The sequence below is a fragment of the Alexandromys fortis genome, unplaced genomic scaffold (assembly GCF_014885135.2).
Source record: "Alexandromys fortis isolate MF-2015 unplaced genomic scaffold, M_Fortis_MF-2015_v1.1 scaffold_34, whole genome shotgun sequence".
Lineage (NCBI taxonomy): Eukaryota > Metazoa > Chordata > Mammalia > Rodentia > Cricetidae > Alexandromys > Alexandromys fortis.
Window position 1 is genome coordinate 11,225,557 of NW_026067933.1, and position 11,330 is coordinate 11,236,886.

General features: G+C 34.1%; 1 non-coding gene across 1 annotated transcript; it reads left to right on the top strand.

The window, feature by feature from the left end:
* The first annotated feature begins 8,685 nt into the window (after positions 1-8,685).
* Positions 8,686-8,794, top strand: LOC126503990 (U6 spliceosomal RNA). The gene has a single exon (XR_007592462.1). It is a non-coding gene; the product is annotated as a U6 spliceosomal RNA (small nuclear RNA).
* Positions 8,795-11,330: the final 2,536 nt, after the last annotated feature.

An 11,330-nucleotide genomic window follows, 5' to 3' on the forward strand; every position in this document is an offset into this window, starting at 1 on the left:
TACTGGTTTGCCTGGCAGACCAGACCTGGGACCCTTGGGCCCCTCCCTGATGGCTGCTCAGTCGCTGAGAAACCCCACATACTCAGAAAATAAGCACTGGATACACAGTGCCAACACCAGCGTTACTCAGAAGTGAGTCAACATATCACTGCTGGTTCGGATCTTCAGCTGTCAAGCAGGAGACTCCAAATTCTCTTTTGGGTTTGGCCTGCCGAGTGCTCAGTGGCTGCTACTGTCTGCCTTCTCTGTTACTGGAAACCACACATCCGTTCCAGTTTTCCCACTTCTTTCTCATATTACTGTATTTCCTGGCACTCCCAAAAGTGGGAAAGAAAAGACCAGAATCCTTTTACGGTACATAATGTTTCCATACCAGGGGAGGCAGCACAGAAGACTGCATCACAAGAAACCCTTTGAGTGAGACTTAGAAGCCTGTTTAATAGACCAATGATGTGGTTACCAGGTCATTCGAGTACATTGATACTTGGATAGCAAAAGCATGGTACAGACTATTCTAAACAGCTGAAGCTGAGGCTGCACCTTCAGGAGCAGTCCGCGCAATCTTTGTGACGTTGTCTTAAGGTATCTGTGGAGTCTTTAAGGTGACTGTTGCTAGCATAAAGAAGTCCTGCTGTAGTTAAGACTGATGGACCTTTTTTTGCTTAAGCAACATCAGAGAATAATGCAGCAATCAAATTATTCCCTGGCAATGCCTTTGCGTAGTTACAGGAAAACAAATGTCGAAAGCTAAAAATGCATTTTACCAACACCAATAGCACCGTTACCAGTTAAGGCTGTAAGAATCACTAACACACGCCCAGGAAAAGTTAGTTCCCTTATCCATGGTTTTTAGTTTGTGTTGTGATTATTTAAGGGGACCTACTGTGTGTTTGGTCCTTTTTATAACTTGGTGTGTGTACTGTGTGCATGTGCATGTGTCTTGGGGTACCAATATGCATGAGTATATGCATGTGCCACAGGTGAACAGTACATGCCATAGGGCAACCCCTGATAGCAATCCTTGTCTTTAATGTTGTTGGAAAGGGGACTCTCTAGGTCGTTTCCAGGTTCAGGCTATTACAAATAATGCCACTATGAACATAGTTGAGCATATGTCCTTGTGGTATGATTGAGCTTGCTCTGGGTATATTCCCAAAAGTGGTATTGATGGGTCTTGAAGGAAGAGTGTATCCTAATTTTCTGAGAAATAGTCAAAGTGATATCCAAAGTGGCTGTGAAAGTTTGCACTCCCATCAGCAATGAAGGAATGTTCCCTTTACCCCACAACCTCTCCAGCATAAGCTGTTGTCATCTAGATGCCCCTCAACCAAGAATGAATAAAGAAAATATGGAACATTTACACAATGGAGTACTACTCAGTGGTAAAAAATAATGACATCTTGAAATCTGCAGGCAAATGAATGGATCTAGAAATAACCATACTGAGTGAGTTAACTCTGACCCAAAAAGACAAATATAATATGTACTCACTCATAAGTGGCTTTTAGACATAAAGCAAAGAAAAACCAGCCTACAGACCACAACCCTAGGGAACCTAGACAACAAAGAGGACCCTAAGAGAGACATATATGGATCTAAATAGGAAGGAGGAAACAGACAAGATCTCCTGAGTAAATTTGGAGTGTGGGGGTGCTGAGAGAGAGTAGAAGAAGGGGGTGGGGAGGAAAAGAGGAGAACAGAGAAAAATGTGTAGTGAAATAAAAACAAAAAAAGAAAAGAAAAGGGGTCTCTCACTATTTGCCACTGTTTATCAGATTAGCTATTTAAGATTCTTTTTTTTTTTTTTTTTTTCTGCCTCTCGTCTTGATGCAGACATTCTGGGATTTCATCTCTTGAGCTAGACTGTAGCTGTAATGTGTTCAACATTCCCTTCCTTCTGGTATTTTTAATATAATATCCATTCCTTACCAGCTGTACTTTGCTGGACTTCATGGTGCCTAACACTGTGTTTCCCAAGAAGACATGGTTAAGTGTAAGAACTTTTCACTCATCTGTTTAAATTCTTAGCCATGTAGTTATAACCAACGGATATGTGTTCAAATGAATTAAATAGAATATTCAGGAATACACTGAGATTATATAAAAATACTGTAGGATGTCTAATTTAGTAATTTTAATTATGTTTTGCTAATAGTGTAATGAATTAAATTATATCTAAATAATTTGTAATATTTTATCCTTCAGAGCACTATAACTTGAGAAACAGAGCTGGAAACGTTATATTTAATATTTTAGATTTGTATTTGTTATTTGAGATATATGCAAATTTAGATTGGGGCTTCTGATTTGAAATAGTACTAAGTTCACTCATTACAGTTCAACCCACCAGGAAATACTAAAGAAACAAATTTCTACAAAATTTGCATACTATTGTATATTTGTCAGAGTTTTATCAGAATAGATTTTATATATCATTGGAAACCAGAAAACTATGAATCAGAAAATGTTGTTTCCATTTTTTTTCTCTGACCTTGTATTACCATTGTGTAGGCATTTCATTGGACTGAACCTCAGATTCTGCTGGTAAAATGGGCATTATATTAGTTTCTTAGAGCAGATCACATTAACTACAATAATAAATGGAAACACTGCTTTGTCCATTCTTAGAATGTAGGTAAGTTTGGACTAGAAGTTGAACTCCAGCCAAAAGATTGTCCATGTTGACAGAAATATCAAAAGAATATTAAATTCCACATGCAATTATCAAGAAATTGAAAAGTCTTAATGAACACTTTATTCAAATTAAACTAAAAATTAATATTAACACATTGCAATTTCTGTAGTTCTTATGCTTTTCTATGTTTAATTGCATAAAATCCCTTACTTAAAATTGCTGAGACAATTTTTTTCCAAACCAAACCTGTTCAAGTATTTAGAAATGTTAATTAACATATTGGATAAATGCTTCAAATAATCACATGCGGTATATGTGTACAATTTTAAAAGCTGAGTGTTTATTTCACATAAATGTATATATTTTATAGCAAATTCTTAACTAAAAAATAAAATATAACATCCTTAGTTAATACCCTATGCTCAAGTTGATTGAGAATTGTTCATTTATTTTAAATTTTCTGCTACATTTTGATGCATCAACCATAATGAAAATATAACTAGCGTTTTCTTTTAAATAAAGTTTTTATTCAGCTTATATTCATCTTGATCTTTTCTGTTTTGGATGTTTTGCTTCTCAATACGAAATAATGGTTTCTACTTGTCATAGAAGACTATGCAAATTATTTTTTGGCAGATCTTGATAACACATATGCTTTTGCTAAGAATAACTAAGAAACAATCTGTTGAGGGTTGTGCTTTATATCCTTGAACATGGGGCCTTCAGAAACACCAGATTCTGTGCAAGCCGAAGACAACCATGTCATTCAAAATCTGTAAGGTAGTCATATTTGAAAATAAAATTAAGCAACCATCCTTGTTTCACACTGCACCATTATTTAAGACAGGATTACAAATGTTCTTCATATATTCACAGAGAGATGAACTTAACCTTCCCAAGAATAAAAACATAACATTTTGCTACTTAGATAAATTAAGAAAAGATACACTATTAAAATTTAAAAGTTGTCATAATAATAAAAAACATAAAATTAAGCAAATAACAGGAATCTTTAAAAATTATGGAATAAATAATATCAATCCTTGTTCTTTTAATCAATATAATTTTAGTACACATTTAACCACATGCTTCTTAGTGATGTCTTTAAATTCACAAACCATACCAGTATGTTATTAGGGTAGTGTACCTTATGCTAAAAGTTCATACCATAGCAAATAGTTTTGCACATCTATAAGATGCTACATGTAGAAGTGTTACATCTATAAAATAATTTCTTTCATTTCTAAATATTTTAATAGGCTAGTACTTTGGAGAAGTACTGCTTTCTAGAATTTCAACTGATAAAATTGACTTCTTTTTCCAACTATGACTTTGTATATATGAGCTGATATGCTCATGTTCTTAGTCGATTGTCTAATTCCATACAGGGCACTATCACTAGCTGAATCTTTTAATATCATGGTAGAAGGCCTGAGTCAATGCCTTCTGAGATGCTAATGTGGAACACAATGTGGAGTTCATTACTTTGAGGCTCCATCTGTTCCTTCCACTATCGCTGCCACTATAATGAGATTAAAAATATGCAGCACATAGTGCTGGAATATATCTGGAGCTGCTAAGAATTCTAGCAAAGTAAAGGGAAGAAAATTTCTATTATAACATGATCAGCAAAAAGTATTCCCCAAGTATAATGGTTAGTTTTGACTAGCAACTTCAGAATTATCAATCTAGGAAAAGTTTCAGTTGGTGAATTGCCGAGACCAGTTCGGCTACGGACATGTCTGTGCATGGTTGTCTTGATTATTCATTGATGGAGAAAGATTCAGTCCATTTTGGGTAGCAAAATGGAAAGCTAGCTCGGTAAGAAAGTTGGAAGCATTGTTGTAGTAATTTGTCTTTGCTTTGGAATGTGGATGTGACAAACTCCTTGAGTTTCTGTCTTGACTCGCCTTAAAGATAAGCTGCAAACTTGAGTTGTAAAGGAATAAACTTCTTTTATCTTTAACGTTGCTTTTTATCAGAGTATTTTTTTTTACAGTGACCAAAGTGAAATTAGAATGTCCAGTCAGTGTGAGTGCATTGTTAAAGTCAGAAAGAATCACTGCTACCATGAGAGTTACACAACCTCAGAATTCCAAAACTTTCATTATGAGACACGATGAGCAACCTCACTTCTTTATATTTGTGGCTGAAGTGATATAAATTTAAATTAGGGTCATGCCAGAGCCTGCGTAAAGCAGTGATTTTTGGATGTTAAAACTGATTTGAATTTTCCTTGATTTTCTGTGAAATATCTGGAACAGTCACGGTGAATTCTAAAAGGGAGGCTTCTCTAATTAGTTTTTAGTCCTGCTCTTGAAGAGTTCTTGCACCATGGAGGATAATACATTACAACAAAAGATGAAAGGCATTGAATTGAAAATCCAAGTATTTCATAACTATCCTCTGAAACATAATTTAATTTAAAACTAAAAAACAAACCCTACTTGTTTGAAAACAATAACTCGTAAACTGTAACTGTTTTCAAATTAATATAAATATTTATAATACTTCATCCAAAATATGTGTTAGAAACAATAAAACAAATACATAAAATTAATAATCACAGTCCCAAGAACAACACATTATTATCTTCTTGGAAATGATCCCAAAAGCAATTTGCTCTTACTGTTGACAGTCATTTGGATGGTTGAACTTGCATCTGTAACAATGCCCTTTTAAACATTGCACACAAATCTTCCACAGATTTCTTCTTTGTTTATGTGGATAGATAAGTAAAAGTTAAGATGGATAGTTTTCTTCAACAGATGTAGAAATTTCCAAATGTATGCCCCAATTTATATTCGAAGCACTGCCTGAGAAATCTGTTTGGTCTACTTCCTTACCATCCCATTTTTGTAGATATAAATTTAGCCCTTCTGTGTAAAGAAGTAGTCTCAACTTCACACTGATGATGCGGACAATTTTTCATATACTATGAACTCTTAGTCCATATCATACAACAATATGGAGGTTATGTTTAGATAACTATTTTTTTTTTCATTTCTCGGGACAGGGTTTCTTTGTAGATTTGGAGCCTGTCCTGGAACTAGCTCTTGTAGATCAGGCTGGACTCAAACTCACAAATATCCACCTGCTTTTGCCACCCTAGTCCTGGCATTACAGGTGTGCGCCACCACCATCTGCCTAAATCACCACTCCTTAAGAAGTTATATTTCTAAAAGGTAATACTGCTTACCATCCTCTCACATCAGCCTCTTGAAAATGGGACTACAGTCATGTGACAACATTCCAAGGTAATCGGATTTCCTTGTTTTCTTTTCATATTGAGTGTTGGGTTGGCATTATTATACACAACTATTCTGTTTTCTCCTCTCTTCCGCAAGTATATATTACATGTGTTAAATTCCCTTCCTTTATTTTCAGTACTGGGTACTTTGCTTACAACCTTGTATATGCTAGGCTAGTACTCAACCATTAAGCTGTGCTCCTCTACAGCCAACTTACATATATTTTTAAAAATATTTATTTATGCAGTTAGTTTGCCAGAGGAAGTTTCTTGCTAAACCACTGAGGCTGACATTAAACTTTGTCTATAACCTTACATCTATATAATATTTCTACCTTTGCATCTTGTATATCTGCCATACATTTCCTTAATTTTCATGTTTTGTATCTTTTCTCTTGATTTTTTTTAAAGTATTTTGTTATTTTATCTTGACTTTTCTTTATCTGACTCATTATCTTACCAATTTATCTTGGCAAATACACTTATTGGTTCTTATTTTAGTTCCCAGATTTTTCAAGTGCTCAAGCTTGTGCTGATTGTTTTATAGAGTTTCTCCTTCTAGCACCGTGTATAGATGCAAAAACTAGAAGGGATTCATTTGTTTGCTTGGTCTTTTCTTTTTCAGTGTATCTCAGTATTATTACATGTATAAAATCCTTGGGTGACACACTTTTGATCTTGTAAAAGGACATCAGTGTTCTTTCCTTGATCCAGAGGGATATGTATGATCCAGATATTCCTCCATTTTTCTCTTGCAACCACCACGGTCCTTCTAGGTGCTACTCTTTATTTTATATATGCTGTTATTTTCCTTTTGTCAGAGAATTTCTCTTTTTACAGATTTCTGCATCATTCATGCATTAGATTATTAGAAACTTCTATTTGATCACTCAAAATATATGCTTCTTTTTCTTTCCTAGTTCACTCTTCTCCTACAATACCACCAGATGCATGCAGAAGTGCTCACAGTTTACTTAGCATAAGATAATATTTGCAAGTGAAATTATTAAATGAATAAAAATTGCATTCCTTCCACTTTTAGTCTCACAAATCGAAAAATCTAAATGCCTGTATATATTTATCTAGGAGTATCTTGAGTATATTAGACCTTTATACAATATATTGAACAAGTGGAGTTGATTTATAACTTTCCATGAAAGTACAACTCAGAGTGCAAGTGTATCACATAGATAACATATAATTTGTATTGATATTATTCATTTTATGATAAACTGATTTGATAACACTTATTACTAATGTTATTAAAAACCTACCACCATGATATTATTAAATTAACAAATTTAAAAATTTCACCAAATACTTAAAATATCTTTGAGTGCCTATAGTTACAGAACCAAAATAAAAGTTTGGCCATGACTAATAAACAGTCAAAGAGAATGTATTTGGTTTGCATGAATTGCTTAAAGTTCTAATTATAAAATGGTATTAAAGTAAAGTTGGAAGAATAATTAGTAATTGGCATTAGCTACATGAGAAGAAGCCAATAAGCAGTCCTGACTCCTGCTGTTCCAACAGTTTTTAGGAAGTCACAGAAAAAGGAAAACAAGAAAGATGCCAAAAGCAGAGGATTGAGAAACTTCTCGGTGCTAAGATCTAGTTGGATCATCTATTATAAAAAGTATCAAAAACCTGAAGTTAAATATAATGGAGAATTCCATTTCTGTGCGTTATCTAAGGCATTCAAATTCACAAAAGCAGAGAATTCATTCTTTTTTTTTTCCAGGAGCTTAGGGATAGCACAATAAAGACCTAGTTTTCATTGGCTGTAAGACTTTTATTATGCTTAGTCAAGGAGTTCTAAAGCCATGTTCTACACCATACTATTCATTCTCTCTCTCCCTCTCTCTCTTTTATGGATGAAAAATCTGAATTTTTTTCCCACCAGTTCTCGGTATTCAAGCACATATGAAATCATGAACTTGTCCAAACTGTGCATCAAAACAATAAGAAACCTAGAAGGATGCCCTTTACAGACAGATTAGGTCTATATCTTATATCCAGGAACAAGGAAGATTTCTTCAAACCTTTTCTGCTGGAATCTCATTTCCTTTTTAAGAAAGAATACAAAGGCAGGGTCAGGAGATCATCGGAAAAATGCTAGCTCCACAGGCACAGGTATCTGAATTAGATTCCTGGAACCCAAATAAAAGAAGCCAGTGTGACAGACAGCTTCATAAGCCCACAACTGGGAGAGTAGAAACAGAGGGAGCATTGGGATCACTGGCCAATCAGAGCAACCTTCTTGATGATTTCCAGGTCACTCACTGAGAGATCCTGTCTGAAAAGCCAGGGTGGTTATTGCCTGCGAAACAGAACCAGTAGCTGTCTTCTTGCTTTCACATACATTTACACACGTGTGGAGACACACCCTGCACACTTGTAAATCCACAAACACACAAGTGTAAGCGCCCGCGCGCGCGCACACACACACACACACAGGCAAAGAAATACAACCTTAAAGATGCAATTAACTTAAGTCTGTACCCTTTCCTATTCCAATAACTCACCCCCATTTTCCAATTTCCACCAAATCCCTAAAATGGAATATTTATGATTTGTTTCTGTGGTTACTGGATAGGTTTTCACCATACACTAAAGATGGAAACTGACTTATGTGATTTAAAATTTTACAGAATACATCATGGTTTACTTACCATATATATAAAAAACTGAACAGAAAACTCAAGTTCCATATTTATGGAAATTTAATAGCAGTTGAGATGTAAAAGCTAGATTTATATTTAGTAGCATGAATGAACATAAGTGCTACAAACACAGTATGTGTGCTTGCTTTTTATACGCTAAAATTGGAACAATACAGAGAAGATTAGCATGGCCTCTGTGCCTTAAAGGATGAAACAGAAATTCATGAAGTAGTCCACATTTTTTAAACAAAATCAACCTGTAGCGGATATACATAAATCAAATTTAATAACTCATACAGGTATGTGGAAGAGAGCTATATAAATATGCAGTTTATCATAATCACAAAAGGATATTTAACTTGTTTCGAGCTTTTTCTCATTTCAAGTAAGAATACAGTGAATGTTTTCACACTAATTTCTTTACACTCAGACAAATGGTTTCATGCAAAAGGCTCCTTCAACATTCTTTATTCATAACTGCTTCCACCCAAAAAATGTTCAGATGCCTCCCAGATTATAGATGTATAAAATGGATACACAAACCAGTATTGTATGAAAATAAGTGATGAAGAAATTTATTTAGAATACTTTTTCATTTAGAATGCATTGAATTCTCCACCTAGCAAAAATAACATAAAACTTTCACACTAATGGGTCAATATATTTATTTATTTTATATAAATTTTCATGAGTAAAAAATTTGATATTGTAAGTCCTAGAGAATTTTGAATGGTTTTTGGAGATGGTCAGTATTTTTATTTTATTGCAGTTGATGCTTACAATGTGGCTTCACATTAAATACATAGTACAAACTGAAATGTTTACAGTCCTCTCAAAAGTTATTAGAATCTCTGTCCTGCTCTCAGGCCAAAGCTAATCTAGTGAGTTTTAAAAAATTAAAGTTAAGTTCATCAACAATTTTTTTAAAAAAAAATAACCAATCATTCTAACATGACATACTTTGAAAACATATAATATAATTTTATATTTGTATGTTAAAGAATGGTGATAGAAAATATTGAAAAGCCATTGTTTTCCATGTCTGGAAAGATGACTCAGTTGTTAAAAGCACTTGCTACTCATTTGGAAAACCCAGATTTGATTCCTCGTATCCACATGGCAGATCACAAAACATCCAAAACTACAGTTTCATGGGTACCACCAACTTGAGCACCAGACATGTACATACCTACATGCAGGCAAAACACAAAAAATTAAAATAAATAAATCTACTTTTAAGAGTCCCTATTTTCATCAGTAAATCATTGTGTTTCTACAAGATCAGAAAATATTGAATTCCAAAGCTATTCATTTTGAAACAAGACTACAATGAAGTTACAAGATGCAACAAAGGTGGCATTGAGGATTTGTTATATGTTTGATCTGCAGTAAGATTTTCTATTACTGCACATTTAAAAACCTTGTCAGTTCTGTCATGGTGCCCACATTTAGTTACATGGACCATATATGAACACTCACAGGTTAAGAAGTTGTGTTATAAAGTATACAGCAAACAGAAGAAATATTTGATAATTGTGTAGGAAATGTTTAAACATCTACATTATTTGTTACTCATATGTATAACACTTCATATTTTGTATTTCGGAATATCAAATAAATTTCCTTTACCGTTATTTGACCTCCTTTCAAAGACTTAATTAGCATTAATATTTATTCTTCTGCAATTCCTATACATAAATAAGCTAATACTCCCTCTCTCTATATATAAATAAAAATTTATTATTCTAAATAAAAATATGTGTCTGAGTGTGTGTATATAGGTGTTTGTATTTGTATGTTGGAAATTGATGTTTTTACATTCCAATTTTTCTCTAATTTTATCAATTAAACCATGGTTAATATATTTCTGCTGTTTAGGTTTTAACGTTTCATTTCTACTGGGCCTACTTTATTTACATTTTCCATAATGTTTTTCTTTTTTATCTGATAGTTTGGCTCTATACTCCAAAGTTAAATAACTTTCTATTTTCTTCCAAGTTTGCTTTGTAGATATATATTTAATTAGGAAGACCATATGTTGAATGACATCAGTAAATAATACACAGACACACACACATATTACAGCAAGATGGTGCTGGAGAGGGAGCTGTGATTTCTACATCTTGATTCACAGACAACAGTAAATGAACTGTGTATCACACTGAGCATGGCTTGAGCAAATGAGGCCTCAAAGCCCACCCTCACAGTGGACACATGGTAGTAATATCAGAGTTCCACAATAGCCCAGAATGGAGTATAGCAAAGGTTTATTTATTTGGGGATAAACTCACAGTACGGGTAGCAGTTTGTCATCCTCTGCATGTGCTGGGAACTGGAACTGAATCCAGCAGAAAAAAAAAGGGGACCAGACACACTTTTTGTCTCCACTTACAGTACATGAAACAACACCTAAATTGCACTGGTATCTTAAGGGCTATTGGCTAAAGGAATTCACACAACACAATTTCTCCCACAAGGCCACACTTACTGTGGAAAAACAACAACAACAACAACAACAAAAGAAAACCTTTCCTCTTAACGGTGCCAATCTCTTTGGAAATCACTTTCTTTCAAACCCACAACATTCCACTCACTGGCCCCCAAAGACTTGTAACTATATAATAATGTAAAAATGTATTCAGTCCAAATTCAAAAGTTCCCATAGTCTGGAACAGCCTCAAACTTATTTCAAAGTCTAAAGTTCACTCTATTCTGAGATTTATGTAATCTTGTAACCGCAATCCCCTTTGAAATTGTAATCATATAGCAGATCACATAT